The 20,924-nt window shown below is 46.4% G+C and overlaps 1 protein-coding gene across 4 annotated transcripts in view; it reads left to right on the top strand.

Annotated features, from left to right (window-relative positions):
- Positions 1–2,015: 2,015 nt before the first annotated feature.
- Positions 2,016–20,924, top strand: part of MAPKAP1 (MAPK associated protein 1) — a 262,045-nt gene continuing 243,136 nt past the window's right edge. For 3 of the 4 annotated variants that reach the window (XM_073590749.1, XM_073590750.1, XM_073590752.1), the window contains exon 1: positions 2,016–2,155. The gene's annotated coding sequence lies outside the window, so the exon portion shown is untranslated. The remainder of the gene's footprint in view (positions 2,156–20,924) is intronic. The other variant, XM_073590751.1, reaches the window with a different exon arrangement.

Below are 20,924 nucleotides of genomic sequence, written 5' to 3' on the forward strand. Positions count from 1 at the left end.
ACCGCTCAGACCACACAAGAAGCGATATGCGGAGCATTGCCACTTCCAATTAAGTAACCCTAAGAATGAAGCTCCATAAACTTACCCTCAGAAAGTGACTTCCACGCCACAGATAAACCTCAGTGAGAGCCAGGTAGCTTTTTATCACATAACACAACCAAGAAGAGGCCCGGAGGAGCGCTGGAAATTGGGGAAGACGGCGATCAGCACATATATTAATGTACTTACACAACACTGCACACATAATTAAAACTGATTCCAAGATACAAATTTTGATGAGACTTCATCATCGTGTCCGCAAGATGATCCGATTACTGATGTTATACGTTGATGTCTTTTGCTCAATTAAAACATTTGTTTTTATATTTTCATATTCTGAGAGCCAGAACGTTACCTTTGTATTGATAGAGCTGTGTGATGGCTTGTTCTTGCAGGTCAAGCTGTGTTCATAGACACATACAACAATATGGGCAGCGAAAGTAACTAATAACAGTAAACAGAGAAAAAAGGCCGTAATTGGAGAAAACTCTGATCCCGCCGATGCTAATAGACGTTTACGAGTCTGCATCATGACAGTGTGATATCCATACCTGTGTTTTAATATGGTGGCAAGTGGCCAAACCAATTGCCTGGCATTAGCTGTTTAGTGGCTTAACATGCTCCCCTTAAAGGGTTTGTCTTTAAGAGCTTGCTGCTCCTCTACCACCCAGCATCTTAAAGGGAACACTATTAACCTGCATATATAGGGTTAGTCTGCAGGTTAATAGCATTCTGACACCGAGTGACGTTGGCAATGAGAGCCCCATTGCTGAGGGGAAGTGAACTTTATTCCTCCAAGTAGCGTTCGGCTTCCACTCACGGGGGTGGCACTGGGTACAGTCACTGCTCAGTGCATAGAGAGTAGTAGCTGTAACTGCGCCTCCTGCACTGACTGACAGTCGGCACTAATGCTGAGCTGCTGTCAGTCAGTGCCTGAGGCACAGTTACAATCGCCACTCTCTATGCACTGAGCAGTGACTGGAAAACTGAGTTCTGTGGAGGGGGAATATACTTAATTTCCTCCTGGCAGCGGGCTCTCAATGCCAGCATTGGGGCTCTCAGTGCTGGCAGCGGGGCTCTCAATGCCAGCAGCGAGGATCTGTGTTGGCAGCGGGGTTCTCAGTGCCAGCAGGGAGATTCTCAGTCCAGCAGCGGGGCTCACAGTGACGGCAGGGAGGTTCTCAATGCCAGCAACTGCGCTCACAGTGACAGCAGCGAGGTTCTCAGAGCCGGCAGGGAGATTCTCAGTCCAGCAGCGGGGCTCACAGTGACGGCAGGGAGGTTCTCAGTGCCGGCAGGGAGGGTTTCAATGCCAGCAGCTGCGCTCATAGTGACAACAGCGAGGTTCTCAGAGCCGGTGAGGGGGCTCTCATCGGTGGCAGTGAGGTTCTCACTGATGGCAGGGACGTTCTCAGTGCCAGCGGCGCTCACAGTGACGGCAGGGAGGTTCTCAGTGACGGCACCAGGCAGGTTTAGTACGCTATTACCCTACCAATTAACTCCATATCTGCTGGTTAATAGCATTATTTTACATGACAGGTTCCCTTTAAGGAAGGTAATTTGCTCCAGAATAACTGACACTTCGAACTGCAGCATGGGCACACCGCGCTCTCTGTGGCGGGAGCAGTGCGTCAGCGCAGCACTTCCAAGCTCTAAAGTAAAGGTGCTTGGAAGCGCAGCGCTCATTGCCTAGGAAACTGCTCACTGCTGATAGACTGCAAAAGTGATGGGTAACCTAGGCAACGTGCAGTAGACTATGGAATTGACAACCCTTCCATAATGAAAATGAATTACACAGTTGCTGGCTTTCTTCCAGTGTCACCCATTTTTATGATAAGTATAGGTCACTAATACTAAATCTCTTTCACGGGCAGCAAACACTCAACCACCTCCATGACGCCCCACAGCAGCACCGGCAGCAACAACCTCCCCTCCTCCCAGTCAGTCAGAGAGCCGGCGCCGCAGCTCGGTCACGTGACGCAGAACGTCACCTCTGTGCGCAGTCATATGACCCCCCTGACGTCATCAAACGCTTCCGTCGTTGATGTTTCCCTAATAACAACAACAGACCGTGGAGTCGGTGACAGTCGTTCCGGAACTAGCGGCGCTGAGTCGGGTAAGGGCGGCGCCGCCGTTATTACACCTCCACAGACTATTGAGCCGCATAACCTGCCGGTGACTGCAGTGTGTGCGACATTAGTGTGCTAGGGGATATGACCTGACAGCAGGGTACTCCTGTCACTGGGGATAGTCAGCAGGCAGAGCGCTGTGCACCTGTCCTGTGCTCCTCAGTGCTGGGAGGCCTGCGGAGACTAGTGGTCAGTATTCACTGGCAGCAAGCAGAGGTATGAGAAATGGGGCAGAGAAAGTACAATCTGCATGCGAATCCCTCATCTTCTCCCTGCTGTCCTGATCAGATGTCCTCAAGCGCAGGCCCTCTATTCTTACAGAGGTTACAGTGCTCAGCTGCTGCTGCTGAACCTCTTTTTTGCATATGAAGAACGGCTGCACGGTTTCGTGTATGGAACGGACGACCATCTCTGGAATCCGATAGTTTCAGGCGTCCAGTCAGCGTCCCATTTCTCTTTTCATTGTAAGTTTTATAACTTAATTTTTTTGATCACTTTACAATCCATTTTCTTTTGGAGGGAAGCAAAGTTTACTCCTTCCCTCACCCCCCCCCCCCCCCCCCCAAAAAAAAAATAAATTCTATTTTTTTTCATTGTTCACCGTATGGAATAAATGTTGTAATATTTCATTAATTGGGACAGTCATGCACATAGCGATACCAGATTTTATTTTCCTTTTTATTTATTCTTTTTTAGATTTTGATAACATTCTGGGAGAGGGGTGATCATTTTTAATGTTTTTTTTTCCCCCTATATTCAATATTTTTTTTAATTCTACTAGGGGATACGAGCAACATCTAAGGGCATGTGCACACAACATTTTTTTTTTAGATGTTTTTCCAGAATAGTCATCTTATTTGCAGAAGCAAATAGTTTTTTTTCCTTTTTTTTTTTTTTTTTTTTTTTTTTTTTTTACTTTTCTAAGCAGTAACCACCCGAACAATGCTTAGGTCACTTCTTTTAGCTCTTTATTTGAAATATATTGTGCTTTTTCAGGCGGGTTCCAGGTGAATCCAAAACAAAGACCCCTATGAGGCAGCGGCAGTTGTCACATGTAAGGGTCACTATGTGTTCCCCCAGGATGCGCTTGGAGGTGTATTGAGGCCATGCGAGTGCAGTGCAGTCACAAGTGTCAGCCTTGGACATGCTGTTTGGCCAGGGCAGATTTAAGAAAACCTGCTGGGCTTTTATTTTTTAAATGGATTACAGGATGGTAGTGGGGCAGTCCGTTTCCTCCCCCGACCCGGGTTTCCCATGTGGCCCATGGCCACAGATTCCAGTTAAAAACCCTGCAGTAAAGGGTTTTGGTGTGTCAGGGTCAGTGTTAGTTTGGTTTTTGCAAGTGTGCAGAGCTCCACCTGTGTGATGCAACACAGGCAAGCAGAGCCAAACAGCTAAAGGAGCTGAAAGGCCTGGCACCCTCAGCGTACACGACGGTTTAGGATGTAGACTGTCCTGTACCCGGCTGCGATCCGGAGGTGGACTATATTGTGCTCGGCTGTGAACCGGTGGTGGACTGGCGTGTTTATTGGCTGCAATCTTGAGGATATGTTTTGCGGCTGCGATCCGTAAGATATCGTGTGCTGTGTATATTTGTGGGTTGAGCATTAAAGAGACTTTCGTTGCAAAACTTTCCTGGGTCACTGCCTCATCACTGCTCAGTGTGGATACCGCTACACTACACCCCTAAAAAGTAACTGTTACTAGAAAGTTTGCCTAAAAACGTCACCTAGTGGGCCAGGATACCATATATTTAAAATACCAATAAGCAAATGAACAATATCTCGATTAGAAAAAATAGGGGCAATAGGGAAACAAAAACTAAGAAAAATATTGCACAGTATGTAGGCTAATAAGCCCTATACAACCATAGTGGATGCCCTACCTTGCAGTGGTGGTTGGCCCCCTAAGTTTCCACGTTATGGCGGCTGGCCCTAAAGACCTTAATGTACCCTAAGCCTAATGTGTAGTAAAAAAAAAAGGTATGGTTAGAGAATAAGTAACTAATTTTTCAAAAAATCACTTGGGCCTGATGGCATAATTCATATAGATGCTCAAATGTGATATAGGATGCCTAGTGATATCACAAGGTGGGTGCAATGATCTATCCACTTAAAGAAAATAGAGTATAGGTCCCAAAATATGTGTCCATGTATCACCTAAATATAGGAAAAAGAAAAAAAATGCATATAATGTGTACAAAGATACATGCATATAGCATCTGTTTTCCAACCCTCAATGACTAAATGTCATACTGAAAAGACATGCCCGCTTCACAGTGGAAGCACAATATCCAGTCTAATTATCAGCACATATACATCAGTGCTAGCATGTACGACTCATGTTAGAGAAAAGGAAGGAATGATTCAGTCAGTACAGTACGCATCCTTTGATACATGGTGAGAGTACAGCATTCCATCTGAGTCCCAATCCGTCAGATTCTATCGCTGCCAGTGTCCCAACGTGTTTCCCCCCCAGGAGCACTGGGGTTCATCAGGGGATCGCTCGGCCACAGATACTAGGTGAATCTACCAGAAAAAAAAAACCACACTGTGCACATACTATTACTCGGGGAAAACTTTTCTGGTACGCGTACGTAAAAGACGCAGGGCTTTTCGATGAGTCTTTTGGAACAGATCCACTTATAAAATGCTTGAAAGTCACTTCCTATTTATTTCTATTGTAAAACCACGTTGCTGTTCATATGTTCAGTGTTTTGAGTGTTTCTTTGCCACTTCAGGTTTTGAAAATTGCCTGGTGGGGGAAACAAGCATGTTGCTCCTTTGAAGCAATGCTGAATGAGGATGCTCCAAAATTGTCTAATAGGAAGGCAGCAAAACTACTTTAGGAAAAAAATAATTTCTTAAACCATTCAAAATTGCTACAGGAAGCGAAAGGCTCCTCCAAAAACCCCAAAAGGAGTTTGTACCAGTTTCAACTAAAAAACACGGGGTTTTTGATTGTCTCAGTAAACCTCTGTTTCGACATTACCTAATGTGTGGGTGATGATGTCATTTTCTGCCCTCGGACAGATTTCCAGTGTGCCTCCTGTGTATTTTTCCAGGTGTCGGCCTTTTAATTCTTCCCTACTTCTATGTTCACTACTGAATGCCGCAGGTCACGCAGTGCTGGATTGTGTCCTGACGTTGGCTAGTGGAGTTGGCGCATCTGCACTACTGTCCCGCTCCTTCATATGGTGAATGCAGCAGTAGTCGCAGTGTATCCTATGTGATGTATATTCAGCAGTCTTAGTTTATTCTATGTGATGTATACCGCAGTCTCGGGGTATCCTATATGATGTACATACAGCAGTCTCATTGTATCATGTGATTTATATAGCATGTGTCCTGTCATGATCTCAGTGCGGGTTTGACTCGCTCACGTGGGGTTAATGTTTGGAACCAGTGCTGATGACTGGCATTTCTGGGGTTAAAGGTTGTGATCCCGATGCAGGCTTACCTGCACACCTGGGGCTATGATTGTGGCCTCTCCCTGGTTCTGGGGGAGGCTTCTTATAGCCTCAGGATGCTCCCATCCCTGTCAGTTATACTTTCGCCCTTGGCATTGTGTGGTGACCCCTGAGTGTGTTAGTGCTGTGTTCTGGTTGCTTGATTCTCTGTGTATGACTCGGTCTGTTCCCTGGATATCGCTTTGGATTCTGCCTGGTACCTCCTATGTCTGTTTGGTTTTGATCTCTGCTTGGCCCTGATTATCCGCTCTGTCTCCTCCCTGGTACTGTACTGTGATCCTGTGTATGACCTTTTGCTTTGTCTGACCTCCCGTCTGTTTACCCCTCCTGTACCTCGCTGGTCTGTACTGTGCATGACTTCTGCTTTGCCATAATCTGAGTTCTCTGGCTTCTCTGACACTATTAGTTGAAGCACGCCTGGTCACCTCTGCTGCCCTGCTCCCCAGGTAACTCTTAGCACTGCTTCTGTACTCAGGACATGCGCACTGGCTCTATGAGCAAGTGTAGTGCTCATAGAAAAAAAAAAAAAAAAAGTGTGTGTTATCCTCATGGATCCCATACAAGCCTTGGCTGATCAGGTCAAGCACCTGACCCAAATGTTCCATAAGCTCAATGTGGAACAACGCACGATGGCCCAGACCCAGCAACAGTTGGTGGTTACTGTGCAGGGGGCTGTCGATGCAGGGGCTTCTGGTTCTGGGGTTAGGGATGTGTCATTAGCGTCCCCCAAATCTTCGGTCAAATTGCCAGACCTTTTCTCAGGGGATAAAAAGGAGTTCAGGTCTTTCAGAGAAGGATGCAAGCTTTTTTTTTCTCTAAGGCCCCGCTCCTCCGGGGATGAGTTCCAGAGGGTGGGGGTCATTATTTCCCTACTTCGGGGGGCTCCGCAAGCATGGGCTTTCTCTCTGTCTTCCTCTGCTCCTGAACGTATGTCAGTGAACGCATTCTTTGAGGCCCTCGGGCACATTTATGATGAACCTGACCGAGTGTGATTGGCAGAGGACATGGTGATGAGTGTCTGTTTGGGGAAACACTCAGCTGAGTGGTTTTGTTCTGAGTTCCGCCGCTGGGCGGTAGAGGTCTCTTGGAGCGACCCCGCACTCCGAGGACTCTTTCGCAGAGGTTTGTCCGAGCGGCTGCAGGATGCCTTGGCGTTACATCCCCCACCTAACTCTCTCGAGGACGCCATGACCCAGGCTGTCCGGATGGACCGCAGGCTGCGGGCCAGAGGGGTGATGCAGGTGGATACTCCATTATTCCCCAGTGGAAAAGAGACTGCCCCTGAGCCCATGGATGTAGGCGCCCTCTCCCTGAAGGATACGGAGAGGAAACGCCGGAAGGACAAGCAGTTATGCTTTTACTGCGGTAAAACGGGACATTGGAAAAGGGAGTGCCCGAATTGCCCGTCTTCAAACCCGGTCGGCGGGAAACGACTAGGTCTGGGTAGTCAACGGGGAGGCTGCTCAGACCCTCAGGTACCATTTTCCTCGTTTTCTAAAGTAGTACTGCCTGTGGAACTGTTTGTGGATGGTAGTTCTTTTTCCTCTACAGCCTTCGTGGACTGCGGATCATCTATTAATCTTATTGACTCCCAATTGGTCACACACTGCAAGATAGGGACAGTTAGGCTCAAGGTTCCGATCAAGGTGATGGCCATTGACTCATCTCCCCTCACTAAGGAGGGAATTCGCTTTATGTCTGATGTGTTTTCGCTCAGAGTGGACGCTACTCATGTGGAAAACATAAGTTGTTTTGTGCTGGACAATCTACCTGCAGGGTTGGTGTTGGGCATGCCCTGGTTGCAACACCATAACCCAGTTATTAACTGGAAAACGGGGGAGATTGTACAATGGGAGTTTAATGATTTTGAGTTATATGATAAATCCGCACTGCTGGTTGAACCTGTTAAATCTGTGTCTGTATCATCTGTCGAGCTGGAAGGTATTCCGGAATGCCTGAAGGACTTCGAAGATGTATTCTCCGAAAGCGAGGCCGAGACGTTACCGCCACATAGACCCTTTGACTGCGCTATTGAGCTGGTCCCGGGGGCTAAATTACCCAAAGCCCGTCTGTTTAATTTGTCCGGTCCTGAGCGCTTGGCTATGAAGGAGTACATTACTGAAAGTCTGCGCAAAGGACACATACGTCCTTCAGTCTCACCTGTGGCGGCAGGTTTCTTTTTTGTAAAGGAAAAAGATGGCGGGTTACGTCCCTGTCTCGACTTCCGGGAGCTTAATCAAATTACTGTACGGAATACGTACCCCCTTCCGTTGATTCCCGATTTATGTAACCAACTATCAGGGGCAAAGTGGTTTTCTAAACTGGACCTTCGGGGGGCATATAATTTGATAAGGGTCCGAGAGGGGGATGAATGGAAAACCGCGTTCCTCACGACCGAGGGACTATTTGAAAATTTAGTCATGCCGTTTGGTCTTACCAACGCCCCTGCCATATTTCAGAATTTCATCAACGTGGAATTCTCGGATCTCATTGGTCGTTTTGTCGTTATCTACTTAGATGATATTTTGATATATTCCCCCGACAAGTATTCTCATTTGGAACATGTACGAACTGTGCTCCAAAGACTGAGAGAAAATCATTTGTATGCCAAATTGGAGAAATGTGTATTCTGTGTACAAGAGTTGTCCTTTTTGGGGTTAATTGTATCCGGTGAGGGTTTTCGCATGGACCCCAAGAAGGTGCAGGCCATTGCGGATTGGGTGCAACCCCGAGATCTTAAGGGTCTTCAGCGCTTCTTGGGGTTCGCCAATTATTACCGCAAATTTATCCGGGGGTTTTCGCAAGTGGTCAAACCTCTCACGGATCTAACATGCAAAGGTGCGGATGTGAGAAATTGGTCCTCGCTCGCAAAAGAGGCCTTTGCGACGCTGAAAAAATGTTTTATGTCTGCTCCTGTGTTAGTGCAGCCAGATCCGTCCAAACCATTCGTCGTGGAAGTGGACGCCTCTGAGGTGGGGGTGGGGGCGGTGTTGTCCCAAGGGCCTGCCACTCTAATCAACCTCAGGCCATGTGCTTTCTTTTCCAAGAAGTTCTCTGCTGCGGAAAGAAATTACGACGTAGGCAATAGAGAGCTTCTTGCGGTCAAATTGGCGTTTGAAGAATGGAGACACTTTTTGGAGGGGGCCAGTCACCCGGTTACGGTGATCACGGATCACAAAAATTTGCCGTACATTGAGTCTGCTAAAAGACTAACGCCCAGACAAGCCCGTTGGTCACTTTTTTTTTTCCCGTTTTCAGTTTACAATTACATTTCGTCCAGGGTCTAAGAATGTCAAGGCTGACGCCTTATCACGCAGTTTTCAGCCGGTGTCGCCCCCTGAGCCACCGTCCTCCATTCTTCACCCTGGGGTTGTGATAGCAGAGGTCTCATCTGAATTGGAATGGGAGATTCAGGGGGCCCAGTCGCAGGCCTCGGCGGCCAAGCCGGAGGGGAAGTTGTTTGTCCCAGAGCAACTTCGCCTGAAACTCTTGCAGGAGTTCCATGAATCCAAGCTGAGTGCTCACCCTGGTATTTCAGCCACACGTCTGGCGGTAGCTAGGATCTTTTGGTGGCCTACCCTTGGTTCGGACATAAAAAAATTCATTGCTGGTTGTGGGGTCTGCGCTCGTTCTAAAAGCTCGCATAGCCGGCCGGCAGGGGAGCTGATACCCTTGGCAGTGCCCGAAAGGCCATGGACTCACTTATCCATGGATTTTGTTACCAATCTCCCTCCATCTAAGGGTAATACAGTGGTATGGGTAGTGGTGGACAGGTTTTCTAAGCAGGCTCATTTCGTACCCCTGTCCGCACTACCGTCAGCTGAGACGTTGTCCAGGTTGTTTGTGCAGCATGTGATCCGGTTGCATGGGGTACCCCTGAATGTGGTGTCTGATCGTGGTGTGCAGTTTGTGGCTAAGTTTTGGCGTGCTTTCTGCAAAAAATTAGGTATGTCTCTGTCCTTTTCGTCGGCATACCATCCTGAGAGCAATGGGCAGACGGAGCGCACTAACCAGTCCCTGGAACAGATCCTCAGGTGTCTAACCTCTGCTAGACAGAGTGACTGGTGCGATGCACTGCCGTTGGCTGAATTTGCCTTCAATAGTCGGGTGAGTCAATCCACTGGTAGGTCCCCTTTCTTGATTAACTATGGGTTCAGTCCTCATTTTGGTGAGTTTTCTCGTCTGGATTCAGGGTGCCCCGGGGCTGAGGACTCTGTTCAGCAGTTAAAAGATACATGGGCAGAAGTCCAGCGGCGTATATCCAGGTCTCAAGGCAGGTATAAGTTTTTCGCGGACAGGAAACGAACACCTGGTCCCATGTTTCGGGTGGGAGAGAAAGTTTGGCTCTCCACGCGAAACATTAAGTTAAAGATTCCGTCAGCCAAGTTAGGACCCAAATTCATTAGCCCGTACAAGTTTGTGGAAAAAATAAATCCAGTGGCGTATAGGCTGTGCCTTCCACCCTCTTTCAAGATCCCTAACGTCTTCCACAAATCTCTACTGAAACCTTTTGAAGCAGTCTGGGGAGACTCCGAGTCTGCCGCTCCTCCTGTTTTGGTCGAGGGGCAGGTGGAGTACGAGGTTGGTCATATCGTAGATTCCAGGTTGGTACGGCAGTCGGTACAGTACCTGGTTCATTGGAAGGGGTATGGACCGGAGAACAGGTCCTGGGTTCCGGCCCGGTTGATGCATGCTGATCGCCTGGTACGGGCTTTCCATGCTAAGTACCCGGGCAAGCCTGGGGGTCCAGAGGCCCCCCGTTGAAAGGGGGGTACTGTCATGATCTCAGTGCGGGTTTGACTCGCACACGTGGGGTTAATGTTTGGAACCAGTGCTGATGACTGGCATTTCTGGGGTTAAAGGTTGTGATCCCGATGCAGGCTTACCTGCACACCTGGGGTTATGATTGTGACCTCTCCCTGGTTCTGGGGGAGGCTTCTTATAGCCTCAGGACGCTCCCATCCCTGTCAGTTATACTTTCGCCCTTGGCATTGTGTGGTGACCCCTGAGTGTGTTAGTGCTGTGTTCTGGTTGCTTGATTCTCTGTGTATGACTCGGTCTGTTCCCTGGATATCGCTTTGGATTCTGCCTGGTACCTCCTATGTCTGTTTGGTTTTGATCTCTGCTTGGCCCTGATTATCCGCTCTGTCTCCTCCCTGGTACTGTACTGTGATCCTGTGTATGACCTTTTGCTTTGTCTGACCTCCCGTCTGTTTACCCCTCCTGTACCTCGCTGGTCTGTACTGTGCATGACTTCTGCTTTGCCATAATCTGAGTTCTCTGGCTTCTCTGACACTATTAGTTGAAGCACGCCTGGTCACCTCTGCTGCCCTGCTCCCCAGGTAACTCTTAGCACTGCTTCTGTACTCAGGACACGCGCACTGGCTCTATGAGCAAGTGTAGTGCGGTGTCTCTGACATGTCCCATGTGATGTGTATACAGCAATTGCAATGTATCTTGTGTGGTGTGAACAACATTCTGTGTCTTGTGTGATGTTTATCAGTAGGCTCAATCTATCCTATGTGATGTATATTCTGCAGTCTGTGTATCCTATGTGATTTATACAGCAGAGTCTCATTGTATTTTATGTAATTTATACCACAGAGCCTGTGTGTTCTATGTGATCTATATATAACAGAATCCCAGTGTATCCTGTGATATACTGCAGAGTCTGAATATCCAATGTGATGTATATACAGCAGTCTCAGTGTATCTTTTGTGACATGTATACAGCAGTTGTGGTGTATCTTATGTGACGTATACACAACAGAGTCTCAATGTTTCCTCTGTGATGTATACCGCAGTCACGATATCTTATGTGATGTATAAACAGCAGTCTCACTGTATCTTATGTGATATAATGATACTGTGTATACAGTACATGTTACTTGTACAGCAGAATCTCATTGTATCTTAAGAGATTTATACTGCAAAGCCTGTGTATCCTATGCAATATATATATAAAGCAGTCACAGTGTATCTTATGTGATGTGTATACAACAATTGGTGAATCTTATGTGATTCTAAACATCAATCGCCGTGTATTCTATGTGATGTATATACAGCAGTCTCATTGTATCTTATGTCATTCATACAAGAGTCTCATTTTATTCTATTCGATGTACATACAACAGTCGTGGTGTATGTTATGTGATGTGTACACACCAGTCTCATGGTATCCTATGTGATGTGTTATGATTGAGTCACCGTAGGAGGCAAAAACAGAAATGCTAGCTAAGTCCAGAAAACCAGAGAGGTTGGCAGCTATCGGATTGCAGACCCCTGAACCTATCCACAACAACTAACAGTAGCCGTGGGGGGTTCCTACGATGCCCTAGACCCCTCGATCACAGCTGGAGCATTAAATAGGCCTAAAGAGAGAAAGGGGAAATCTAAACTTCCCCAGAGCAGACCCCAAAGCAAAAGGCAGCCCCCAACATATAATGACGGTGAAGCAAGATGAAAACACTAACACAGACAGAAAGATAGACTGAGCAAAGATGGGGCCCAAGCTAACTAGATAGGAAAGGACAGGAAGGCTGCTGTCTGCAATCCGTGAAAAACCCTATGAAAATAAGAGCCAACAGACTGACAGTGAAAAAGGCCCTGAAGACGCTAGGCTTCAAAAAAGCTATGTCAGTACTCAGGAATATTCTGAAGACAGAGCAGCCGGCAAAAGGAGATTCAGCTCACCCAGCAGGGAATGGCAGAATCCAGAAAAGCAAGGAAAACAAAAACAAAACACCAATGCTAACAGGCAAAGCAGAAAACTTAGCTTTAGAGGAGCAGGAATCAGACTGGTGTCCTAGAAGTCCACAGAGAAATCACCCGCAGGGCAGAAGGGCGTCGGCAGCCTTATATACAGTCCGTAACTCCACTCAGCCAGTCATCCTCAATAGGCTCAGGTGCCTGATAATCAGGCTCATTACCTTCCTTTACCAGAATAGGGAGTTCACCAGACCTCAGTGACGAAGGGGAAAATGAACTCACAACAGTACCCCCCCCTTGAGGAGGGGTCACCGAACCCTCAACCACGCCACCAGGGCGATCAGGGTGAGCCCGATGAAATGCACGCACCAATCTTTTGGCATGAATATCAGAGACAGAGACCCAGGAATTATCCTCCTGACCATAACCCTTCCACTTAACCAAATACTGGAGTCTCCGTCTAGCCAGACAGGAATCCAGTATTTTCTCTACCTCATATTCCATGTTACCTTCAACCAATACAGGGTCTGGAGGTGCCACCCCAGGAACAACTGGTTCAACAAACCTCTTCAACAAGGACTTATGGAACACATTATGGATTTTAAATGTGACAGGAAGAGCCAAACGAAAAGAGACCGGATTAATAATCTCCAAAATCTTGTAAGGTCCAATAAATTTAGGCTTAAACTTAGGAGAAGCCACCTTCATAGCAATATTTTTTGATGATAACCACACCATATCACCAATCTTAAACTGGGGACCAATGGTCCTATGTCGATTGGAAAACCGCTGGGCCTTTTCCTGGGAGAGAGATAACTTATCCACCACTTGGTCCCAGATCTGGTGCATTCTCTCCACCACAGTGTCAACACCTGGGCAGGCAGAAGGCTCCACCTGCCCTGAAGAAAATCGAGGATGAAACCCAAAGTTACAAAAAAAAGGTGACATCAAAGTGGCAGAACTAGCTCTATTATTTAAAGCAAATTCGGCCAAGGGCAAAAATGAAACCCAATCATCCTGATCAGCGGAAATAAAACATCTCAAATACGACTCCAAGATCTGGTTTGTTCTCTCTGTCTGCCCATTGGTCTGAGGGTGAAAAGCAGAGGAGAAGGACAACTGAATTCCCAGCTTGGAACAGAAAGTCCTCCAAAATCTAGACACAAACTGAACTCCTCTGTCAGATACAATGTTCTCAGGAATCCCGTGTAAGCGAACCACCTGTTGCAAAAACAGGGGCACCAACTCAGAGGAAGATGGCAACTTAGGGAGTGGTACAAGATGAACCATCTTAGAGAACCTATCACAAATCACCCAAATAACAGTCATTCTTTGAGAGACCGGCATATCAGAGATGAAATCCATTGAAATATGGGTCCATGGCCTCCTGGGGACCGGCAAAGGCATAAACAACCCACTAGAGCGAGAACAAGATTTAGACCGGGAGCAAGTCCCACAGGACTGCACAAAATTCCTGACATCATGAGACAAGGTGGGCCACAAAAAGAGCGACTCACCAGATCTCTAGTACCAAAAATACCTGGATGACCAGCCAATGCAGAGCAATGAACTTCAGACATCACTCTCTTCTTCCACTGGTCAGGAACATACAACTTTCCACTGGGACAATGCTCAGGTTTGTCCTCCTGGAACTCTTGCAGAGCAAGTCTCAAATCGGGCGAGATGGCAGAAAGAACTACCCCTTCGCCTAAGATGGTGGCAGGCTTGGTCACCACAGGAGAATCAGCAAAGAAACTCCTAGAGAGGGCGTCTGCCTTGACATTCTTAGTTCCAGGAAGAAAAGAGACCACAAAATCAAAACGTGTAAAAAAACAAGGCCCACCTAGCCTGTCTAGGGTTCAAGCGTTTAGCCGACTCTAGGTAAATCAAATTCTTGTGGTCAGTGAGGACCACAACTTGATGTTTAGCTCCCTCCAACCAATGTCTCCACTCCTCAAATGCCCATTTCATGGCCAACAGTTCCCGATTCCCCACATCATAGTTACGTTCAGATGGAGAGAACTTTCGGGAAAAGAAAGCACAGGGATTCATTTTAGATGTTACAGGATCCTTTTGGGACAAAACAGCTCCTGCACCAATCTCAGAAGCATCCACCTCTACCTGGAACGGGAATGAGACATCAGGTTGCCGCAAAACCGGGGCGGTGGTAAATCTTTGCTTCAGCTCCTGAAAGGAAGCAACAGCCTCAGGAGACCAATTCAACACATCAGCATCCTTCTTAGTCAGATCAGTCAATGGCTTGGCAATACTAGAAAATTTTGCTATAAATTTCCGATAAAAATTAGCAAACCCCAAAAACTTCTGGAGGGCCTTCAACGAAGTGGGCTGAACCCAATCATAAATGGCCTGTACCTTGGCCGGGTCCATTTCAATAGTTGACGGAGACAAAATAAATCCCAAAAATGAAATCCTCTGTACTCCAAAAAGGCATTTCGATCCTTTGACATACAGGGAATTCTCCCTCAAGATCCGGAACACAGTCCGAATATGTTCCACATGAGAAACCCAATACTTGGAGAAGATCAAAATATCATCCAGATAGATAATCAAAAATTTATCCACAAAGTCTCGGAAAATATCGTTCATGAAGCACTGGAAGACAGAAGGGGCATTAGTGAGCCCAAAAGGCATCACCAGGTACTCAAAATGTCCCTCCGGAGTATTAAACGCCGTCTTCCATTCATCCCCCTGCTTAATGCGGATAAGATTATACGCCCCCCTGAGGTCAAGCTTGGTAAACCAGCAAGCACCTCTAACTCTAGAGAATAGATCCGAAATCAGGGGTAACGGATACTGATATTTAATAGTAATTTTATTGAGGGCACGATAATCAATACAAGGCCTTAAAGAACCATCCTTTTTGGCCACAAAAAAAAAAAACGGCACCTAAGGGTGAAAAGGATGGTCTAATATGACCCTACTCCAACGCCTCCTTAATATAGGACCGCATAGCCTCGTGCTCGGGTACAGATAAATTGAAGAGCCGACCCTTGGGAAATTTACACCCCGGGCTTAGTTCAGTTGCACAGTCATAACTCCTATGAGGAGGCAGAGACGCAGACTCATTCTCACTAAATACATCATAAAAGTCCGCCAAATAGTCAGGAACATCATGCTACTGAGGAGAGGTGGAAAAAACCGGAGCCTCACTAAAGGCACACCGACAACCCCAACTCACCACAGACACCGATTTCCAATCCAAAACTGGATTATGAATTTGCAACCAGGGAAACCCCAGAACAACGGCATCATGCAGACCATGCAACACCAAAAATCTGCAATTTTCTTGATGGTCTGGGGCGACCCGCATGACCACCTGGGTCCAAAACTGAGGTTTATTTTTAGCCAAAGGAGTAGCATCAATCCCCCTCAAAGGGATAGGCGTCTGCAGAGGTGTCATCGGAAATCCACAATGTTTAGCAAAATCCAAGTCCATTAGGTTTAGCGCTGCTCCCGAATCCACAAAAGCCTTGGCGGAAAATGTGGACAGGGAGCAGATCAGAGTAATTGCCAGAAGAAACTTAGGTTGAACACCACCTACAGAAAACGTGTGTGCAAAGCATTTCTCTCATTTAGGACAAACAGAAATAATATGCGAGGCATCTCCACAGAAAAAACACAGCTTATTACGCCTTCTGAACTCCTGACGTTGCGCCTTAGACAAAACTCTATCACATTGCATAGGTTCAGACGTCTGTTCAACCGGTGGCAACACCTCTCGTGCAATCCTGCGTTCACGTAAACGCCGATCATCCTGAATGGCTAATGACATAGAATCGTCCAGACCAGAGGGAACAGGAAATCCCACCATAGTATCTTTTACGGCTTCTGACAAACCCTTCCGAAAGAGAGCAGCCAAGGCATTATCATTCCAGGTAGTAAGGACCGCCCACTTTCGGAACTTTTGACAGTACAACTCTGCAGAATCTCGACCCTGGTTCAATGCCAACAGGGTCTTTTCAGCCTGATCAATAGCATTAGGTTCATCATACAACAACCCCAAAGCTTGAAAGAATGCGTTCACATTAGTCAGAATAGGATCATCTGGTTTCAAAGAAAACGCCCAATCCTGGGGATCACCACGCAGCAAAGAGATGACAATTTTAACCTGCTGCTCGGAGCTCCCTGACGAGTTAGGCTTCAAGGCAAAAAATAATTTACAATTATTTTTGAAACTCAAAAATGTAGATCGATCCCAAAAAAATACATCAGGTGTAGGGATCTTTGGTTCAACAGCATGCGAAAGAGCAAGGTAGGCGGAAATTCCCCGCACTTCAGCAGCGAGCTGCTCCACACGATCAGACAATTGCTTTATCTCCATTGAGAGAAAAAAAAAAATTCCCCCTACGGTCTCAGAGATATAGAGGAAAGAATATACACACTTTTTTTTTTTTTTTTTTAAACACAATTCTTTCCTGCTATTGAGTACTCTAGGATCTTCGGTATGGCGGGTGATTCTGTTATGATTGAGTCACCGTAGGAGGCAAAAACAGAAATGCTAGCTAAGTCCAGAAAACCAGAGAGGTTGGCAGCTATCGGATTGCAGACCCCTGATCCTATCCACAACAACTAACAGTAGCCGTGGGGGGTTCCTACGATTCCCTAGACCCCTCGATCACAGCCGGAGAATTAAATAGGCCTTAAGAAAGAAAGGGGAAATCTAAACTGCCCCAGAGCAGACCCCAAAGCAAAAGGCAGCCCCCAACATATGACGGTGAAGCAAGATGAAAACACTAACACAGACAGAAAGATAGACTGAGCAAAGATGGGGCCCAAGCTAACTAGATAGGAAAGGACAGGAAGGCTGCTGTCTGCAATCCGTGAAAAACCCTATGAAAATAAGAGCCAACAGACTGACAGTGAAAAAAAGGCCCTGAAGACGCTAGGCTTCAAAAAAGCTATGTCAGTACTCAGGAATATTCTGAAGACAGAGCAGCCGGCAAAAGGAGATTCAGCTCACCCAGCAGGGAATGGCAGAATCCAGAAAAGCAAGGAAAACAAAAACAAAACACCAATGCTAACAGGCAAAGCAGAAAACTTAGCTTTAGAGGAGCAGGAATCAGACTGGTGTCCTAGAAGTCCACAGAGAAATCACCCGCAGGGCAGAAGGGCGTCGGCAGCCTTATATACAGTCCGTGACTCCACTCTAGCCAGTCATCCTCATTAGGCTCAGGTGCCTGATAATCAGGCTCATTACCTTCCTTTACCAGAATAGGGAGTTCACCAGACCTCAGTGACGAAGGGGAAAATGAACTCACAACAGTGATGTATACAGCAGTCTCAGTGTAGCTATTTGATTTACACTGCAGAGCCTCAGTGTATCTTGTGATGTATATACAGCAGTATCAGTGTATCCCTTGTTATGTGTATACAGCAGTTGCGTTCTCTCCAAGTGATGTGTATACAGTATTTGCTGTGTATCTTATGTGATGTATAATCTTAATGTTTCTTATGACATATACAGCAGTCATGGTCTCTCCTACCCAATATATATATAAAGCAGTCTCATTGTATCTTATGGGATTTACCGTATATGGCAGATTCTCATTGTCTTCTATGTGATGTATGTACAGCAGAGTCTGTCTCCTATGTGATGTACAGTATGTATAGCAGAGTCTCTGTGTCTCCTACGTTATATACAGCAGTCTCTCCTATCTGATGTATATAAAGCAATCTCACTTTATCTTGAGTTATACAGCAGATTCTCATTGTCTCCTATGTGATGTATATACATTAGAGTCTCAGTGTATCCTAGGTGATGTACACAGCAGACCTCCCACTGCTTCAGTTCTATAAACATTACATGAGTAGTGATGAATTTCCCACTTTGAGGAGATCTGCACTGAAATATGCATCTGTGTTTGTAACAACTTAGCACTGTGAGCTGTTGTTTACAAAACTTATCAATATAAAGCGTCAAGTTTTTAAGTGGATAATTTTGTATGGCCTGTGAGAGATCTCATAAATATGCAAATAGTCCCACCATTGGCTTAAAGCCCCCTTCACACATAGCGAGATCGCTAAAGCGTCACCGATTTTGTGACGCAACAGCGATATCGGTAGTGATCTCGCTACATGTGACACTTGCCTCCGACCCAGCTCCCCGCTGGATATCGCTGATCGCGCAAGATCGGCCTGGGCCATTTCTCGTCGTCGGCTTCCTGCTGGCGCCGACGCGCGACTCCTTGGACATGGGCGGAAGACGTCACCCTCACTGCGTCTGACAGGTAAGTGACGACCCCCTGACCACTGCTGCATCACTAGTGAGATCTGCCTGTTTGGCAGCTCACTAGCCACCATTTAGCGATGCACCAGCGATCCTGACCGGGTCGTATCGTTGTCGGGGTCGCTGGTGCATCGCTAAATGTAACGGGACTTTAAGGGGTTAAACTGCTTGCTTTGATCACAACAGTGCAACTTGGATGCTCGTTGTACAACACTGCTGTAGGTAAATGTCTGTGCTGTGTCTATGCACACTGGGCTGATTGTTGGCATCGGGCCTTTCTGGAGGTGTGTATTATGATGTTTTATATATAAAAACCAGGATCAGTGGATTTTCAGATACACTGCTGATTCCAAGATCCGAAGACAAGATGATTAACCCCTATCTGACATTGGACGTACTATCCCGTCCACGGGACCCGGGCCCGTATGACTGTGGACGGGATAGTACATCACCGCGATCAGCTGCGCACACGGGGGAGCGCAGCTGATCGCGGCCGGGTGTCAGATGATTATCACAGCTGACACCAGGCAATATGTGTCAGGGGCGGTCACGGACCGCCCCGGCACATTAACCCCTGGCACACTGCGATCAAATATGATCGCAGTGTATTGGGGACATAGGGAAGCATCGCGCAGGGAGGGAGCTCCCTGCTTGCTTCCCTGAGACCCTTGGAGCAACGCAATGTGCTTGCGTTGCTTTGAGGGCATCCTCCCTGCAGGCCCCCAGATCCAATATGGCCGCGGGGGCCTTCGGGGTCCTGCAGGGAGGCGGCTTTCTCAGTGCCTGCTGAGAGCAGGCGCTGAGAAAGCCTCCTGCAGTGCCTGTCAGATCGCTGATCTGACACAGTGCACTTCAAAGTGTAAGATCAGCTATCTGACACTTTAATGTAATGTCCCACACTGGGACAATATAATAAAGTAAAAATAATTTTTTAAACATTCCTAAATAAATAATAAAAAGAATTAGTGAATTTTTTTTATTTGTAAGTAAAAAACAAAGTATGCATATTTAGTATCGCCGCGTTCATAACGACCCGCCCTATAAAACTGTCCCACTGGTTAACCCCTTTAGTGAACACCTTTAAAAAAAGGCATAAAACAATGCTTTATCATCATACCGCCGATCTAAAAGTGCAATAACACAATCAAAAAGAAGAATATAAATAAACATGGTACCGCTGAAAACGTCATCTTGTCCCGCAAAAAAACGAGCCACCATACTGCGTCATCAGCGAAAAAATAAAAAAAGTTATAGCTCGCAGAATAAAGCGATACAAAAATTATTTTTTATATAAAATTTTTTTTATTGTATAAAAGCGACAAAACATAAAAAAAAGATATAAATGAGGTATCGCTGTAATCGTACTGACCCAAAGAATAAAACTGCTTTATCAATTTTACCACACGCAGAACGGTATAAATGCCCCCCAAAAGAAATTCATGAAATGCTGGTTTTTACTCATTCTGCGTCCCAAAAATCGGAATAAAAAGCGATCATGTGCCCGAAAATGGTACAAATAAAAACGTCAACTCGTCCCGCAAAAAGTAAGACCTCACATGACTCGGTGGGTCAAGATACAGAAAAATGATAGCTCTCAATATGTGGTGATGCAAAAACTATTTTTACAATAAAAAGCGTCTTTTAGCGTGTGACAGCTGCCAAATATAAAAACCGCCATAAATAGTAAATCAAACCCACCTCTATCACCCCCTTAGTTAGGGAAAAATAATAAAATTAAAAAAACGTATTTATTTCCATTTTCCGGTTAGGTTTAGGGCTGAGATTATGGTTAGGGGTGTGTTGGGGTTAGGGTTGGAGTTAGAATTGGGGAGGTTTCCACTGTTTATGGGCACATCAGGGGCTCTCCAAACGCAACATGGCATCTGATCTCAATTCCAACCAATTCTGCGTTGAAAAAGTCAAACGGTGCTCCTTCCCTTTCAGGCTCTGCCATGCGCCCAAACAGTGGTTTACCCCCACATATAGGGTATCAGCCTACTCAGGACAAATTGCACAACAACTTTTGGCCTCCTGTTACCCTTGGGAAAATAAATTGGGGGCAAGAATATCATTTTTGTGGAAAAAAATGATTTTTTTATGGCTCTACGTTATAAACTTCTGTGAAGCACTTGGGGGTTCAAAGTGCTCACCACACATCTAGATAAGTTCCTTGGCGGGTTTCCACTGTTTAGGCACATCAGGTGCTCTGCAAACGTGACATGACACCCGCAGACCATTCCATCAAAGTCTGCATTCCAAAACGTCACTACTTCCCTTCCGAGTCCCGACGTGTGCCCATACAGTAGTTTTCTCCCACATATGGGGTATCAGT

This window comes from Dendrobates tinctorius, unplaced genomic scaffold (assembly GCF_039654945.1).
Source record: "Dendrobates tinctorius isolate UK_male_01 unplaced genomic scaffold, ASM3965494v1 ptg000120l, whole genome shotgun sequence".
NCBI lineage: Eukaryota > Metazoa > Chordata > Amphibia > Anura > Dendrobatidae > Dendrobates > Dendrobates tinctorius.